Source organism: Somniosus microcephalus, chromosome 11 (genome assembly GCF_052327205.1).
Source record: "Somniosus microcephalus isolate GS21.2 chromosome 11, FLI_Smic_1.0, whole genome shotgun sequence".
Lineage (NCBI taxonomy): Eukaryota > Metazoa > Chordata > Chondrichthyes > Squaliformes > Somniosidae > Somniosus > Somniosus microcephalus.
In genome coordinates, this window is record NC_140997.1 from 53,046,754 (window position 1) to 53,065,128 (window position 18,375).

Below are 18,375 nucleotides of genomic sequence, written 5' to 3' on the forward strand. Positions count from 1 at the left end.
CTGAACTGGATAAGCAGCAGACAACACCAGCAACATTGACAACACCAGCTACCACAAGCAGTACAACACCAGAAACAAGCGCTACAAATCAAACAACCACGAGCATGCACACTCCAACTCCAAAGGCGACAGCAACAACAACAACGAGAGCGGAACACACCAAAATACCGCAGAGAGGAGTGGTCACCACCAAATCCACAAGATGGAGGGACAACATCTAACCACCTGAGCGATATCGCGAATAAAAAAAAACTCACGATTCGTTGTAGTTGATAATAATAGTTTAGATATAATGGCCTAGAAATTCAGTTGCTTGCGCCACCAGTTTGCGCCCAAAGAGGCCACTCAGAGGCTTTAGCGCCACTGGCCACAACCACCGCGATATTTAGCGGGACGCTAATGGCGGCATTAGCCTGTAGCGCTGCGCCGCCACCGATGACGTCATCGGTGTGCGCAGCGCCCCACTACCGCCCTGAGCGCCACATTAGGTCGCGGCCGCCTCTTCCGCGCCGGCCGCAAATAGCGACCGGTACACAGGGGCCTACCTGTGGCGGTAGTGGGGCGAGTTAAGGTGGAGGTGCGGCCGTCTGGTTTTTCGGCGGCCGCCTGCCCGCACCTCCGTCCCCGGCCTCCTACACCGCCCCCCCCGCGGCATTGCCGGCTGTTTCCCGAGAGCCCAGCACTTCTCCTTGGTGCCGGGCTCATTTGCCGGCACTCGCGAGCGGGGATCGCGCTGTTGCAGGCACCTCCCCCTTAACAGTGGGAGGAAGGCCTGCAGTACCGCAGCCTGCCGTGCCGCAGCAGGTGGCGCTGCGGCACTTTGCGCGCCGAAATTCAGTTTCAGCGCCCCAAGCGGGGCGCCTAAAGCCTTGTTTAGCGGCCGGCTTCCATTTGGGGCGCTGAAACTGAATATCCCGATGGCGCAAGTGGCTCCGCGCGCAGCGGTAATTCCGGCGCCCAGGCGAGCTTGGCGCCCCAAACTGAATTTTTAGCCCAATATTTGTTAATTTAAATTGTTAAATTTCATGTTTTAGTTTTTTGAGAAAGAGGGATGTTACATTGTTATAGTATCACATCGTTAAATGGAACTACTTTGGTATGGAACTACTTTGGTATGGTGTAGTTATATTGCTATGTGGCACACTGTGCATGGGCAGTGCACAGTGCAGCGTCGGACATCTTGTATCACTCCGCACCATGCGGCAGCACTGTAACAAAAGCAAGAATACAGCTAAGTAAAAGCACTAACTAAAATGAACTAAAAGTGTCTGTAATATATAGTATAAGAACACAAGGAGACACAACAGGCAGATGGACAGGATCAGTACAATACACCCTTTGTCATGTAGTAGTAGATTAGAAATCAATGCAATCACAAGGGATGCTGTGCTAGATGTTTTCCACAAACCAGAATGTGTAATCTGTGGCAGGTACAGTCATGCCAGTGCCCTTTAACACCATGTCCCAAATAATCCATTGCGAAAATCTTTAAAGACATAACCCGGCCTGAAATAAGGCATAGGCCTAGAAATTCACTATGGCCCCGCCAGCTGGCTAGCGCCCAAAAGTTAGCGCTGGGCGGGGAGCCATTTGCGATCGTCAGATGTTCAGTTTTTGCGCCCCAATTCAGAACCAGGCGCTACTCCAGGGTGTGCCCGCCTCCGCTTGGGGCGCTGAAACTGAATTTCAGCACTCTTGGCGCCGCTGCGCCAGCCGCTGCGGAGCGGCAGGCTGCGGTACTGCAGGCCTCCTCCTTCTCTTAAGGGGGAGCTGCCTGCAACGGGGAGATCGCCGCTGGATAGTGCCGGCAAATGAGCCCGGCACCACGGAGAAGTGCCGGGTTCGCGGAAAGCAGCCGGCAATGCCGCGGTGGGGGGGGTGGAGGAGGCCGGGGAAGGAGGTGCGGGCAGGCGGCCGCCGAAAAAGCGGCCGGCCGCACCTCCACCTTAAAGCGCCCCACTAAGGCTACAGTACGGCCCCGTTTTCTGGTCGCTGTTTGCGGCCGCTGCGGAGGAGGCGGCCGCAACTAAATATGGGGATCGGGCCGGTTTCGGGGCGGAACCGGGGCACTGCGCACACCGATGACGTCATCGGTGCCGGCGCAGCGCTAACGGCTACCGCCGCCAATACCGCTGCGCTGAATATCAGCGCAAACTCCTTTTTGGCGCAGAAGCCCTCTTTAGGCGGTAACTGGCCGCAAAGCTGGCAGCGCCTTAATGAATTTCTAGGCCCTAGTATTTAATTGCAATATCAATATCAATGGACCAGTTGTCTTTAATTGCAAAACCACATCTGGGCTGCTCTAATAGTAGAGTGGGTAAATATGAACTTGTATTAAAATAGCGCCTTTCACGACCACCGGACGTCCCAAAGCGCTTTACAGCCAATGAAGTCATTTTTGAAGTGCAGTCACTGTTGTAATGTAGGAAACGTGGTAGACAGTTTGTGCACAGCAAGCTCCCACAAACAGCAATGTGATAATGACCAGGTAATTTTTAGTGCTGTTAGTTGAAGGATAAATATTGGACGGGACACTGTGGAGAACTCCCCTGCTCTTCCTCAAAATAATGCCATGGGATCTTTTACATCCACCTGAGAGGATAGACAGGGCATCAGTTTAATGTTTTATCTGAAAGATGGCACCTCTGACAGTGTAGCACTCCCTCAGGACTGCACTGGAGTGTCAGTCTGGATTATGTGCTCAAGTCTCTGGAAGTGGGATTGAACTCACAACCTTCTGACTCAGAGGCAAGAAGTGCTACCCACTGAGCCAGGGCTGGCACCTTGCTTTATGTGCCAGGAAGATCCCGTGTTAAACCCCTGGTCTGTGCTGGCTCAGCTCACTTGACTCGGGGTGTGGATGTCAGTAAGGACAAGGTCAGTGTTGCCCTCACAATGGAGTAGCCTGCCGTTGAGTGTCTGCTCAAACATAAAGAATGGCCACTGAGGTGAAGCACAGAGGACTGTGGTCATCACCAGCATGGGATGGGAGAGAAAGCAATATTTTTTTTAATTGGTTTAGAATCATGTGGTTATCTTTGTAATAAGCGCATTAACAAATTGAACAAGTTTCTGCATCCCTGCACACAATTCACCGGGGGGATATTCTGCTCTTTATAAAGTTAAAGAAAAAAGGCCCTGTAATTCTTCAATCTAACTCCAGAGGGAGGCCAACACAACCTCTCCACTACTTCCTGCTAAAAGTGCCTCACCAGACAGTTCGCAATGCCCACCTAGCTACATGAACCTGCTCGCTGAGCTCAGAAGATTGGGTTGCCAACTCTCCAGGATTGTCCTGGAGTCCTCAGGAACTAAGATTAATCTCCTGGACACCTGCTGCAATCATTTCAATAATTATTACAATTAATAATGTAATTTTATTTACTTTCATTGCATTTTTATTTGGCTACATCTGATCATTCAACTAGGTTCTTCTGTCTCACCAGTTTATCTTTTTTTCCAAATTTTTGTTTTCTGTTCTTTTTTAATTATGGATTTTTCTTCCCTGTTTCACACGCATGCACATAACGCACACAAAGCACACACACAGCACATACATAGCACACACAGCACACACATAGCACACACAGCACATACATAGCACACACAGTACACATAGCACACACATGCACACAACACACACATACATGCACACACATGCATACGTACACAACACACACAGCACACACATGCGCGCACACACAGCACACACATGCGCGTATCCATGCACACAACACACACAAGCACATGCATGCACACAACATATGTGCACACACATGCACACAACACACACATACACGTGCACAATGCACATACATGCACATACGCACACAACACACACACACAAACCACATGCACACAACTTGCACACGCTGCCATGCATATGCACACAACACACACACACTCTTTTTTTTATATTAAGGATCCAGTACGAGTTAGACACATTAAACAAAGGCACCTCCCTCATGCCAGCCAGTAGACAGTGCTGTTGCAGGTTCCTCTGTATGTACATGATGTGACTTGTCTGCACATGGTTGTATAAGTTTCAGACAAGCTTCATCTTGGAAGAGCTTCATTATAGCTATTTGTTGAAGTGAATACCCCAGACCGAGTGGGGCCTAAATTCAACATTGTTGTGCCTGTTTTATGGTCATAAAATGGGCGCAGTGATGGTAAATTTAGCAATGGGATGGCTCGTTTAGCGGTGGCCTGGACACCGATTTGCATGTGTGTCCGGGCCACCACTAAATGCGGTGTTGTGTATGTACCTTTAAGGGAATAACTGGTCTTAGACTGCAGTACCGGCAGTGACCACCCCTGTATAAAAGGCCCTAGCAGGCTTCTGTAGTTTCAGTTTCAAGCTGCCTCTTGTTCAGTAAAGTACCTGTTAAACTGTTCTCCCGAAGTCTGTGTATTATTGAGGCGCGGACTTTACAGTGGCGACGAGTAAGTTCGAACTCACCTGCAGTGTGGCATCATTTCACGGGGATCTCGCCTGAAAGGAAGGTCCTGGAAGGTCGTAGTCTGAGCAACGGGCGTCGACCGAGGGCAACCGCCCAAAGAATCCATCGGTGTTTGGAGAATTGCGTGAGAGACTGTGGTTCCAGCGAATCGTGCTGGTAGCAGGTAGCGTGCTGACCCTTCCGGACTGCGGCGGGCTCAAGCTCGATCGAGCGGCTCTACGAATCGGGCCGCGCAGTGTCGCCGGGAAAAGAAAACAAGAGAGAGAGGGTGGAGCGCACAGGGCACGGTCGGTGCTCGAGAACAGGACAGCGGAGAGAAACTAAACGGGGGGAAGGAAAGCGAGACGCGCCGAAGCTGCGGGTTGTCGCCATTACCCCGTAGAACGCTAGGAGCAGCGTGGCAGTAAGGGGAAGAAGCAAAAGCGCGGGAGGCACCATTTTATCCCGTTGGGGAAGAAGCAAAAGCGCGGGAGGCGCCATTTTAAATCGCCCAAGATGCCGAAAAGTGGCAGTATCACTGCTTTTGACAAAGAGGTAGAAGACTGGACCACGTATGTGGAAAGAATTGAAGTGTACTGCAAGGCAAATGAGGTGGCTGATGGAAAGAGGGCGTCGGTATTATTAAATCTGATGGGTGTGAGTACGTACGGCCTATTGCGGAATTTAATTACCCCAGCTAAACCAATGGAGAAAAGTTTTGAGGAGATTGTTCATATCTTACAGGAACATCTAAGCCCTACACCACTGCTGATAGCAGAAAGATTCAAGTTCCATAAAAGAAACCAGCACAAAGATGAGAGCAATGCTGACTATCTTACGGAACTACGCAAGTTATCGAAGCACTGCCAGTTCGGAGCAGGACTGGCAGACACCTTACGGGATAAGTTTGTCTGCGGGCTCCAGAGTGAAGGAACCCAGAAACGACTACTTTCAAAAAAGGACCTGATGCTAGAACAGGCTTTCAGCGTGGCAGTATCCTATGAAGCAGCAGCACGGGGAGCTGCGGAAATACAACAGAAACCACAAGAATACAGCACAAACGAAATGGCGTATGGAGCCGAAAAGTGCTATCGCTGCGGCAGAACAACCCATGAGCAGAAGGACTGCTGGTTTAAAGACAAAATATGCAGGCAATGCGGGAAAATGGGACATATAGCAAGAGTCTGCAGGTCGGGAAAGAAGACCAACACGACAAGAACTACTAAGGAACAGTACAAGAAAGTAAAGAAACTGACAGATAGTAGTTCAGAAGATCAGGAGAGTGATAAGGACTCCGGGAGCAGGCGACTAAGTTGTTTAAAGTTACACAACGTGATCGCAAAAGAAGATCACCGAACCATTTGGGTCACCCTCATGATAGCAGGGTCCCCAGTGAAGATGGAATTGGACACAGGATCAGCCCTAACTGTCATGAATCGACGAGACTGTGAGCGGCTATTCTCACACATACCCTTAAAGGACACGTCCATTGTATTGAAGACATACACGGGGCAAAAGGTCTACCCCAGAGGAAAAATAAGGGTGCCAGTTGAATATAACGGAAAGGAAACACAGAAACTATACATGTATATACTACAAGGTGGAGGACCACCATTATTGGGATGTGAATGGATCCGAAGACTACATTTGGATTGGCATTCCATTCTGGCACTAACTGTGACTGACAAAAAAGATGATGACGTCGCACCTGGACGTCTGTCACAAATTCTATCTGACGCGGAAGAGGTGTTCCAACAAGGACTTGGGACTCTAAAAGGAGTAAAGGCAACCATAAAGATTGAGGATAACGCAACCCCAAAATCTTTCAAGGCCAGACCGGTGCCATACGTGATACGCCCAGCTGTGGAAGCTGAACTGGAGAGTCTGGAGCATTCGGGGGTGCTGTCTAAGGTGGACTGGAGCGAGTGGGCCACACCCATCGTTCCTGTAATGAAGAAAGCATTGAGCAGCACGCCTGGGGAGCCAAGGAAGGTTCGCATCTGTGGGGACTTCAAGGTGACTGTGAACCCAGTCCTGCACACAGTACAGTATCCGCTTCCGCGGATAGAAGATATTTTCGCCTCACTATCTGGAGGGAAAGGTTTTACAAAGATTGACCTGGCTCAAGCGTATCTACAAATGGAGGTGGAAGAAGCATCTCGGAATTACCTCACGATAAACACGCACAAAGGCCTTTACCAGTACAATCGACTGGTATTTGGGGTAGCATCGGCCCCGGCTATGTGGCAGAGGGCAATGGAACAAGTCCTGCAAGGGATCCTGGGGACCCAGTGTTATTTGGACGACATCCTGGTTACGGGCGAAAATGACAATGAACACCTTGCCAACCTGGAACAGGTGCTCACGAGATTGCAGGAATATGGGCTACGAGCCAACCGTCCCAAATGCGAGTTTTTCAGGAGACAAATCTCGTATTGTGGCCACATGATTGATGAGGAAGGGTTGCATAAGTCGCCGGACAAGATTGAGGCTGTAGTCAAGGCTCCAGCACCAGAAAATGTGTCACAACTGAGGTCGTTCCTCGGGTTGGTGAACTACTACCATAAGTTCTTGCCGAATTTATCTACAATTCTGCACCCACTGAATGCCCTCCTTCAAACTGGTGCAACATGGAAATGGAGTGATGAGTGTAAGCGTGCCTTTCAGGAATGTAAATGCCAAATCACTTCAAAAGAAGTATTGGCCCACTACAACCCAACACCAGCGATTCGGTTGGCATGTGATGCGTCACCTTACGGCATTGGAGCGGTGCTGTCACACAAATTCCGTGACGGTTCAGAGAGGCCAATAGCCTTTGCATCGCGCTCGCTAACCTCAGCCGAGCGTAACTACGCCCAGATTGACAGGGAGGCCCTCAGCCTGGTGTGGGGGGTGAAGAAGTTCAATCACTATCTGCACGGGCAGAAATTCACCCTACTGACTGATCATCAACCCCTGGTCTCAATTTTTAACCCAAAGAAGGGCGTTCCGGTGATGACGGCGCAACGGCTGCAAAGATGGTCACAAAGGTACAAAACAACATGGAAACGCTGATGGGCTGTCGCGCCTACCGTTGCCTACGGCGGAAGAAGCACCTGCAGTGGACCCGGTGGAGATATTCCATGCGACCATAGTCGAATGTTTGCCTGTTACAAACGCAAGTATTGAGAAGGAAACCCGAAATGACCCGACACTCTCTCGGGTCTATGATTTGACGGTGAAGGAATGGCCAGCATATGGCGACTCACTGTTGCCAGCATTCTCACCAAGGAGGGAACAGCTGCCAGTGTGCCGGGGAACCTTGATGTGTGGATCCCGAGTGGTCATTCCACCCAAGTTGAGAGATAGAGTACTCAATGAGCTTCACGAGGGTCATCTGGGAGGGGTAAAAATGAAGAGCCTAGCGAGGGCGTTTGTGTGGTGGCCGGGAATCGATAACGAAATCGAGGATATGACCAAGAGATGCACAGGATGCCAGAAGGTCCAAAACGCTCCACCACAGGCCCCGCTACATCCATGGGAGTGGCCCTCATCTCCATGGCAATGGGTACACATTGATTTCGCTGGTCCATTTATGGACTCAATGTTTCTAATCGCTGTGGACGCCCATTCGAAATGGCCAGAGGTCATTAAAATGTCCTCCACCACCACGGAGAACACTACTGCAATCCTAAGGACCATCTTCACCAGGAATGGGTTGCCAGAACAGATCTGTTCCGACAATGGCCCACAGTTTGTGTCTGAGGATTTCCGGAGGTTCCTGAAGAATAATGGGGTGAAACATTACACATCTGCCCCATATCATCCAGCCACAAATGGATTGGCTGAGAGGTTTGTTCAGACCTTTAAAAAGGCCATAAAGGCAATGTATAATGACGACATACCACTGCAACACAAGGTGGATAACTTCCTGTTTGCTTACCGGAATGCGACACATGCACAGAAATCACAGAAATCACAGAAACCCCACAGTGCAGATAGAGGCCATTTCGGCCCATCGAGCCTGCACCGACACATATCCCACCCGATCCCCGTAACCCCTACACCAACACCAACACATATCCCACCCTATCCCCGTAACCCCACGTATTTAATCCCCCTAACACTAAGGGTCAATTTGTCATAGCCAATCAACCTAACCCGCACATCTTTGGACTGTGGGAGGAAACCGGAGCACCCGGAGGAAACCCACGCAAACACGGGGAGAATGTGCAAACTCAACACAGACAGTCGCCCGAGGCCGGATTCGAACCCGGGTCCCTGGCGCTGTGAGGCAACAGTGCTAACCACTATGCCACCGTGCAGTAACCAACCAAACTCCAGCCGTACTGTTTTTCAACCGGAGACCAAGATGTCGCTTGGATTTGCTCAAACCAAACATAAGACGAGATGTTGAGGATAAGCAGTTCCAGCAACATAAATGAGAAGCCAACCAGGAGCTTCAAGATAGGGCAACCAGTCATGGCCCGCGATTACCGAACAGAAAAATGGCAGCCAGGCACGATATGCACACAGCAGGGACCACTAATGTACACAGTGGACATTGGAGAGAGCATCGTGAGACGCCATGCTGACCAGATTCTAGAGTCACAGGAACAAGCCAAACCTGTACCACAAGCATGTGCACCTGGTAATGAGCCCGAAGTACAGATTGCGTCTACCTCAGAAGCAGGGGTATTGGAAGCTGACGAACCAACCAATGACAATGAGCCAGAATTGACTCCACCGCCAGAACAGGATACTTGAGAAAGGCGCTATCCAGTCCGGATCAGGAAGCCTCCTCAAAGACTGAACTTATAAAGGACTATTTCAGTTGATGTATATATTACTGAGAAAATTGTAATTAGTTATTATTTAGTTGTTAAATGAATGTTATGTACTGTTTATCTAAAAGGGGAGGAATTGTTGTGTATGTACCTTTAAGGGAGTAACTGATCTTAGACTGCAGTACTGGCAGTGACCACCCCTGTATAAAAGGTCCTAGCAGGCTTCTGTAGTTTCAGTTTCAAGCTGCCTCTTGTTCAGTAAAGTACCTGTTAAACTCTTCTCCCGAAGTCCGTGTATTATTGAGGCACGGACTTTACATGCGGGAAGGGCCTTTTTTAGGTGGCTATGAGGCCTTTGCAACCATTTCCAGATGCACCCACAAAATTGGTTAAAAGGACTCAGAGCTTGCATCGACGCAAGCTCCGAATACTTTTTCAGGCTGTACAGTGGCCTACCCAGTGGTCCTTAATGGAACCACTGGAGGCCGTGCAAGTAGCCTGCAGGTACTTAGATTAATGTGGAGCCAGGAGGAAGAGGAGTGCTCTTCCTTTCTCCACATTAAGACTGCGGCCACTGCCAGCCCGAGCTCGCCCCCTCACGGTCACCTCCCACTCTCTCCCCCTCCGGACTCACCTTTGGGCCTCGGCCGGTGCCTGAAATTGATTTGGCCCGATTGACAGCTCACGGTAATTTGTGATGATGAGGTCTGAGGACCAATTTGTGATGATGAGGCCTGAGGACCAATTTGTGATGATGAGGCCTGAGGACCAATTTGTGATGATGAGGCCTGAAGACCAATTTGTGATGATGAGGCCTGAGGACCAATTTGTGATGATGAGGCCTGAGCACCAATTTGTGATGATGAGGCCTGAGGACCAATTTGTGATGATGAGGCCTAAAGACCAATATGTGATGATGAGGCCTGTGGACCAATATGTGATGATGAGGCCTGAGGACCAATTTGTGATGATGAGGCCTGAGCACCAATTTGTGATGATGAGGCCTGAGGACCAATTTGTGATGATGAGGCCTAAAGACCAATTTGTGATGATGAGGCCTGAGGACCAATTTGTGATGATGAGGCCTGAGGACCAATTTGTGATGGTCCTCGGCCTTTCCATTCGGGCGTGTCTTGGCTGCGCGCCGCACGGATTGTGCCCAGTTTTGGGTACTAATGAATTTAGGCCCCAGTGAGTTGAGCTTGCACTGATAGACAGGGTGGTTTGAATGCATTGGTTTCTGTATAGTTTTCCCCTCCCTAGCTCAGGGGTGCTGGGCACAATTCGTGCGGCGCGTAGCCAAGACACGCCCGAATGGAAAGGCCGAGGACCATCACAAATTGCATTGACACTGTAATGTATGTACCTTTAAGGGGGAGAACTACTTTTTACAGCTCCTGTATCCTGTAGTACCGGCAGTGACCACACCTGTATATAAACCCTGAGTAGTGATCTGTACAGTCAGTTGCAGTTTGAACCCTCATTCAGTAAACACCTGTTGATCATTCCCTGCAGTCTGTTGTCTGATTATTGAAGGACACAACATTAAGATACACGGATATAACATTGGTGACGATGCAGATTCGAACCTACCTGCAACTCTGCATCACCTCCCAGGGATTCGCTCCTGGAGAACAGTGGAAGGAGGTCGAGTCCAGAAGCACGGGCGTCGACCACGGGCAACCGCCCAGTCATCCAGCGGAGATTTGAGCATCGCAGGGGAGGCTGTCGAGAGCCAGGCTTGGCTTTCCAGTCACGGTGGTCCAGCGAAATGGGCTGGCAACAGGTACTGCGCAGACCCTTCCCGGACAGCGGCGGCTGGAGCCGACCGAGCGGCACAGAAAAAGGCCAAGCAGCATCGACGGGGGAGAGAGAGAGGGCAGAGCGCACATGGCGCAGCCGGTGCTCAGGACCGAGCGGCGTCAATGGGGAGAGAGACGAGAGAGAGCAGAGCGCAGCCGGTGTTCAAGGGCCGAGCAGCGTCAACGGGGGAGAGAGGCGCGCAGGAAAATGCGAGGCGCTGCCATTGCCACGAGGACCGCAGAGAGCGGCATTGGCTGCAGCGCAGGAGCAGCGCACGAAGCCCACACGGCGTTGCCATTTGCCACGAGGACCACCGAGAGCGGCGTTGGCAGCAGTGCGGGAGACACCATTTTAAGCCGCAGCGGGGAAGAAAGGAAAGCGCGGGAGACGCCATTTTAAGCCGCAGCGGGGAAGAAAGGAAAGCGCAGGAGACGCCATTTTAAGCCAGTCTAACCACACCCAAAAATGCCGAAGAGTGGCAGTATCACAGCGTTCGACAATGAAGTCGAAGATTGGACGACATATGTCGAACGCATAGAAGTATACTGCAAGGCGAATGAAGTGCCAGATGACAAGAAAGCGCTGGTATTGTTGAATTCAATGGGTGCAAAAATGTATGGCTTACTACGAAGCCTAGTTGTAGTGTATGTAACCGTTCCACCTTTAAGAGAACTATTTTAAGGGTTGCACTACTTTATCTTGGCTGCTGTATACTGTAATACCGGTGGTGACCACACCGGTATATAAGTGCTGTGTAATGATTTATTGGGCAGTTCCGCCCTGACCTTCGACTAGTAAAGACCTGTTAACATTTACTCTTGTGGTCTGTGTAATAATTCTCATTATAACACACAGGCTTAACAGTGGCGACGAGGACGATCTTACCCTGCGGCAGAGATACATCCAAGGCAGTTTAACGGGCGTCGAGAGGAGGCATCCGCCCTCATCATTCTGCTGAGAAAAGACTCGGGTCTGCAGAGCAAAGGAAGAATTCTGACACGAAGCCTTCCATCAGCAACAGGCAGTGATCATCCCTTCTGTCACGGTGGTGGGTAAGCCGATCAGCGACGAGCAGCAAGTCGGCCACGTTGACTGTGAAATAGGGGAGGGAAGAACGGAGGATATAAGGGCGGAGAACTCGACCACGGCCGGGGAAAAGAGCCGGACAGAAGTTGGGGCCAGAGGCGCTGAGACTGGGGCCAGCGTAAGGCACGGGAGCCGCGGTGCATGCAAACGCAGCCGGTGTAAAAGACCGGGCTGCAAGCGGGCTGGGAGACGCAACAGCGTCGAGAGAGAGCTCGACCGCGACCGGTGAAAAAGGCCGGGCAGCTACCGAGGCCGCGAGGCACAGCGACCGGGTCAGCGTAAGGCGCGGGAGAAATTTTTTTTTTTAAACCGCGGAGAACTCAGCCGCAGCCGGGGGAAAGGACCGGACTGCAAGAGGGGCTGGGAGGCACGATTTGAAAACCGCTGGGGAGGGCGAACGCAGCAATACGGCAATCACCATTACAGCCAGCGGGGGAGAAAGGCAAACGCGGGAAGCCGCCATTTTCGTAGGCGGGGGAAGAAGACAAGCGCGGGAAACCGCCATTTTGAAAAAAAGCAAAGAAAAGAAAAATTTCCTTTTGTTTCTCAAGAAGATTGCGAGGATGCCTAAGCGTGGTAACATCAATGATTTCGATCCCGATGTTGAAGATTGGGCCACGTATGTAGAACGCACAGAGATATATTGTAAGGCAAATGAAATATCAGATGAAGATAAAGCACTAACCTTACTAAACTCAATGGGTGCAAAGACATACGGGCTATTGAAGCATCTTCTATCACCAGCTAAACCGGCGGATCAGACTTTCGCTAAAATTGTTGCTGTCCTGAAAAATCATTTGAACCCCACACCGCTGATGTTAGCGGAACAATCTAAATTTTATGCGAGAACGCAACTGAAAGAGGAAAGCAACGCGGAGTATTTAATTGAACTGCGTAAGCTAGCGGAATACTGTCAGTTTGGGGAAAATCTGACAGAGGCACTGAGAGACAAATTCGTGTGTGGATTGTCGAAAGAAGGAACACAAAAGCGGCTGCTTGAAGAGAATGATCTTACACTTGATAAGGCTGTCACTATTGCAGCATCGCACGAAGCCGCAGTGAGAGGCACTGTGGAAATGCAGCTGAAGGCAGCGGTACTCAGCGTAGATCAAATGGCTTTGGGTACAACGAAATGTTATCGTTGTGGAAAGACGACACACGATCAGAACCAATGCTGGTTTAAAAACCAGGAATGTAGAAAATGTGGCAAGCTTGGTCACATTGCTAAAGTATGCCGGTCAGGAAAGAAGACCAGCAACAAAAAGTCACCGCAGGAAAAGTGCAGAAAGGTACATAAGATGGCTGAGAAGAGTTCGGATGAGCAGAATTCGGATTCAGACTCCAACAGCAAGGAACTGGGTAGTCTGAGAATTCACAATGTGAGTAAGGAAGCTGACTGACAAACTATCTGGGTCACACTGCAGATAGCAGGAGTCCAAGTGAAGATGGAATTGGACACCGGATCGGCGTTGACGGTCATGAATAAGCAAGATTACAAAAGGTTATTCACACATATTCCCCTACGGGATACGGAGATAGTATTGCAGACATACACGGGGCAAAAAGTATACCCCATCAGAAAGATAAAAGTCAAGGTGATACACAAGGGCAAAGAACACCAAGGAATGGACTTATATGTACTACCTGAGGGAGGTCCACCACTTCTGGGACGGGAGTGGATCAGGAAAATAAATATGGACTGGCACTCCCTAAAAGCAATGACGGTAGATTCCGGAAAAAAAAAATGTCAAACCTGAATGATTGTCCAGAATATTGGATGAGGCTAAAGAGGTGTTCCAACAGGGACTGGGAACACTGAGAGGAATTACGGCAAAAATCAAGATCGCAGAACATGCAAACCCAAAGTTTTTCAAAGCCAGACCGGTACCTTATGCGATACGACCTGCTGTGGAAGCTGAGCTGGAAGGGCTAGAACGTTCAGGAGTACTGTCTAAGGTGGACTGGAGTGAGTGGGCCACGCCCATTGTTCCCGTCATGAAGCGTTCATCGAGTAACAAGCCAGGGGAACCGGGGAAGGTCCGCACCTGTGGTGACTTCAAGATCACAGTTAATCCGGTACTTCACACGGTGCAATATCCGCTTCCGCGGATTGAGGATATCTTTGCTTCATTGTCTGGCGGGAAACACTTCACCAAGATAGACCTGGCGCAAGCGTACTTACAGATGGAAGTTGAGGAAGAGTCGCGCCAGTATCTCACAATCAACACGCACAGAGGCTTGTATCGATATAATAGACTGGTTTTTGGAATGGCTTCGGCTCCAGCAATTTGGCAGAGGGCCATGGAGCAGGTATTACAGGGAATTCCAAACACTCAATGTTACTTGGACGATATCCTGATTACAGGAGATGACGATGAGGAACACCTTGCAAATTTGAAACTGGTGCTCGCCAGATTGAAGGAATATGGACTTCGAGTTAATCGCCAGAAATGTGAGTTCTTTCAGAAACGGATCTCGTACTGTGGGCATGTCATTGACCAGGAGGGGCTGCACAAGTCACCTGACAAGATTGAAGCTGTTGTGAAGGCTCCCGCTCCGGAAAATGTATCCCAGTTGAGGTCGTTCCTAGGGTTGATTAACTATTACCATAAGTTTCTGCCAAATCTATCCACGGTGCTGCACCCGCTGAATGCTCTTTTGCAGAAAGAAGTACCATGGAAGTGGAGCGAGGACTGTAAGAATGCCTTTCGCAAAAGCAAGGCATTGATCAGCTCAGAGGAAGTGTTGGCTCATTTCAACCCAACGCTACCTATTCGTTTAGCTTGTGATGCTTCGCCTTATGGTATTGGAGCAGTACTCTCACACAAGTTGCCAAATGGCTTGGAAAGGCCAGTCGCATTTGCATCCAGATCATTGACCTCCGCTGAGCGCAACTATGCTCAGATAGATAGGGAGGCTCTCAGCCTGGTGTGGGGAGTAAAGAAGTTTAATCATTACCTGCAGGGCCAGAAGTTTACACTGCTGACAGACCACCAGCCGTTGGTATCCATATTCAACCCTAAAAAGGGCGTTTCCATTATGACAGCGCAAAGGCTACAGAGGTGGTCCCTTTTCCTAGGGGCACACCAATATGACATAGAATACAAAGGATCAAAACAGCATGGGAATGCTGACGGTTTATTGCGCCTACCGTTGCCAACGGTAGAAGAGGCGCCTACAGTGGACCCGGTGGAGATGTTCCACTCAACCATAGTGGAATGTCTACCAGTAACAAATTCTACCATCGAAAAGGAAACGAGAAATGACCCGACTCTCTCACGAGTCTACGATTTAACGGTGAAGGGATGGCCAGCACATGGCGAACCACTGTTGCCAGCATTCTCGCAAAGAAGAGAGCAGCTGTCAGTGTGCCGAGGAACTTTGATGTGTGGATCCAGAGTGGTGATTCCACCCAAACTCCAGCATAAAGTGCTAAAGGAGCTTCACGAGGGGCATCTGGGTGGAGTGAAAATGAAGAACCTAGCCAGAGCGTTTGTGTGGTGGCCAGGTATCGATGGAGACATCGAAGAAATGACCAAGAGCTGTCTAGGATGCCAGAAGGTCCAAAACGCCCCACCACAAGCCCCTCTACATCCATGGGAGTGGCCCTCATCTCCATGGCAAAGGGTACATATCGACTTTGCTGGTCCATTTATGGACTCAATGTTCTTAATCGCGGTGGATGCACACTCCAAGTGGCCGGAGGTAATAAAGATGTCCTCCACCACCACGGAAAAAACCATCACAGTATTAAGGACCATATTTGCCAGGAATTGGTTGCCGGAACAGATCTGTTCTGATAATGGACCGCAATTTGTGTCCGAAGAATTCAGGAAGTTCTTAAAAAACAATGGGGTTAAGCACTACACGTCCGCCCCATACCATCCCGCCACCAATGGATTAGCTGAAAGGTTTGTCCAGACCTTCAAGAAGGCCATAAAGGCCATGGGTAATGAAGACATAAATCTACAACATAAGGTAGATAACTTCTTGTTGGCGTACAGGAATGCAACACATGCGGTCACAAACCAAACTCCCGCCATGATGTTTTTCAATAGAAGACTAAGATGTCGGCTGGATTTGATCAAGCCAAACATCAGAAGGGACGTAGAGAACCGGCAATTTCAAGGCATGAATGAAAGGCCAACTAGAACCTTCCAGATAGGTCAACAAGTTTTGGCCCGGGACTACCGTACCGAGAAATGGCAGCCTGGAACTATTTGCACACGACTAGGGCCGCTGATGTATACCGTGGACATTGGTGAAAGCATAATAAGGCGCCATGTTGACCAGATCATAGAGTCATCCGAAAAGGGACAACTTACTCCACAACTCTATGGGCTAGATTTTCAGTTTAGGCAGTTTTGGGGCGCTAGCTTTAGCGCCCGCCCGAAGTTAGCGCCCGCCCCAAAGTAGCGCCCCGTTGCCGGGAATTCAGTGGCTTCGCCCTAAGAGGTTGGTGGAGCGCTAAAAGAGGCGTTCCACTACTCTCTTTAGGCGCTAAGCCGGCGGTCCAGAGGGATAGCGCCCAGGCGGGGCGCAGCACGGGTGCGGTCATTTTTGCACTGACAGCAGACCCCGTGGTGCCGACCAGCTCTTAAAGGGGGAAGGGACGAATTAGTCTGCTGCCACGCCCTGCACACTGCAGCCTTGCAAAGAGGCCTCAACACTACTGCTCAGCCCCAGGGAGTCATGGCAACGCCAGAGAAGGCCCGTCAGCGTGCCCTGCGCTTCTCAGAGGGTGATCTGGACATCATGCTCACAGCTCTGGAGGTGAGGCGCAAGATCTTGTTTCCAGACAGTGGGAGGAATCCAACCCACCACGACTACACCAAAGCCTGGAAGCAGATCGCCCAGAGGGTGACATTCACCGGCGAGGCCCCCAGGACCCACACACAATGCCGTAAGAAGTACAACGATCTGACCAGGATTGTGAGGGTGAGTAGCCTTTCCAGTCTCCTCCTCATTCTTGCATGTACACCTGACATGATGGGCAAAGGGACCTGAAAGTCCTTTTGGCCAGCCCTCAGCCAGCAGCATTGGGACAGTCATGAGCATCAAATGGCCATTCGGCACTCTACACTTTGGCCAAGCTATTCCACCATGGGAGGCAGTGCACACTACATCAGGGCTTCACTCTGTCCAAGCTATTCCACCATGGGAGGCAGTGCACACTACATCAGGGCTTCACTCTGTCCAAGCTATTCCACCATGGGAGGCAGTGCACACTACATCAGGGCTTCACTCTGTCCAAGCTATTCCACCATGGGAGGCAGTGCACACTACATCAGGGCTTCACTGCGCCCTTACAGCCCGTCCTTTCTCTTGCAGGCTAAAGTAGCGTTTAATCGCCAGGCCCGTGCCAGGGGTGGCCGCGCCAAGCTGCAGAAGCTCACTCGGCTGGAGGAGCGCGTGTGTGTGCTCATGGGAGCACGTGTGATTGTCCCCACAGCGTGCGGTGTATCCGACCCTCCACTGCCCGGCAATGGTAAGGACCTCGCCTTTTGGCCCTCTCGCGTCGCACTGGCCCATCCGAGCTACCTCCTTTGCCACTGTCCCACCAATGCGCTGAATCCCACCAGTCCTAACTCCCTCGCTGACGCCGTCTCCTCACTCTGAAGCTACTCTTGTGCATTCCTGCTTTCAGCTGGTGACGACCAGGACCCTGAGGCTGCCAGTGACAGCACCTCCAACCAGGAGGAGGAGGAGGAGCAAGCCGGACCTTCGGGGGAACAGTCACGTCCCGCAGGAGAGGAGGAAATGCTCGACACCTCCTCACTGGACGAGTGCCTGGAGGAACTGTCGCAGGGCAATGCAGCTTCTGGGACCAGTGGCGTCCAGCCACCCAGCAGCCGTGCGCGTGGCCCGCGGCCTTCCCCCCAAAGGGGGGAAGGATCAGAGGGGAGTGCTGCTGCTCGGCACACTCGCCGTCACCAACGCGGCAAGGGTCCCCTAGTTCGGCCCCCTCCTCCCCAGCGGGAGAGTCGCGACTCCAGTCCGGACACCTTCACTTCGGAGGAGGTGCGGAAGCTCGATCAGATGGCCGACGACTCGGACCGGCGCCACACGGAGCTCATGAGCGTGGTGGGGCGCATGCCTGAGGCCATCGAGTCGCTGGCGACCAGTGTGCGCGAGTTCGGGGCAGCAACTGCCGCGACTGGCCGCATGCTAACTGATGCCGTCAAGACCCTGGCGGATGTGATGCGCGCGCACACCAGGACCAGAGGGCCACTCACTGCTGCCACACGCGCTGTCTCAGGCAGGCATCGCCAGGGCAG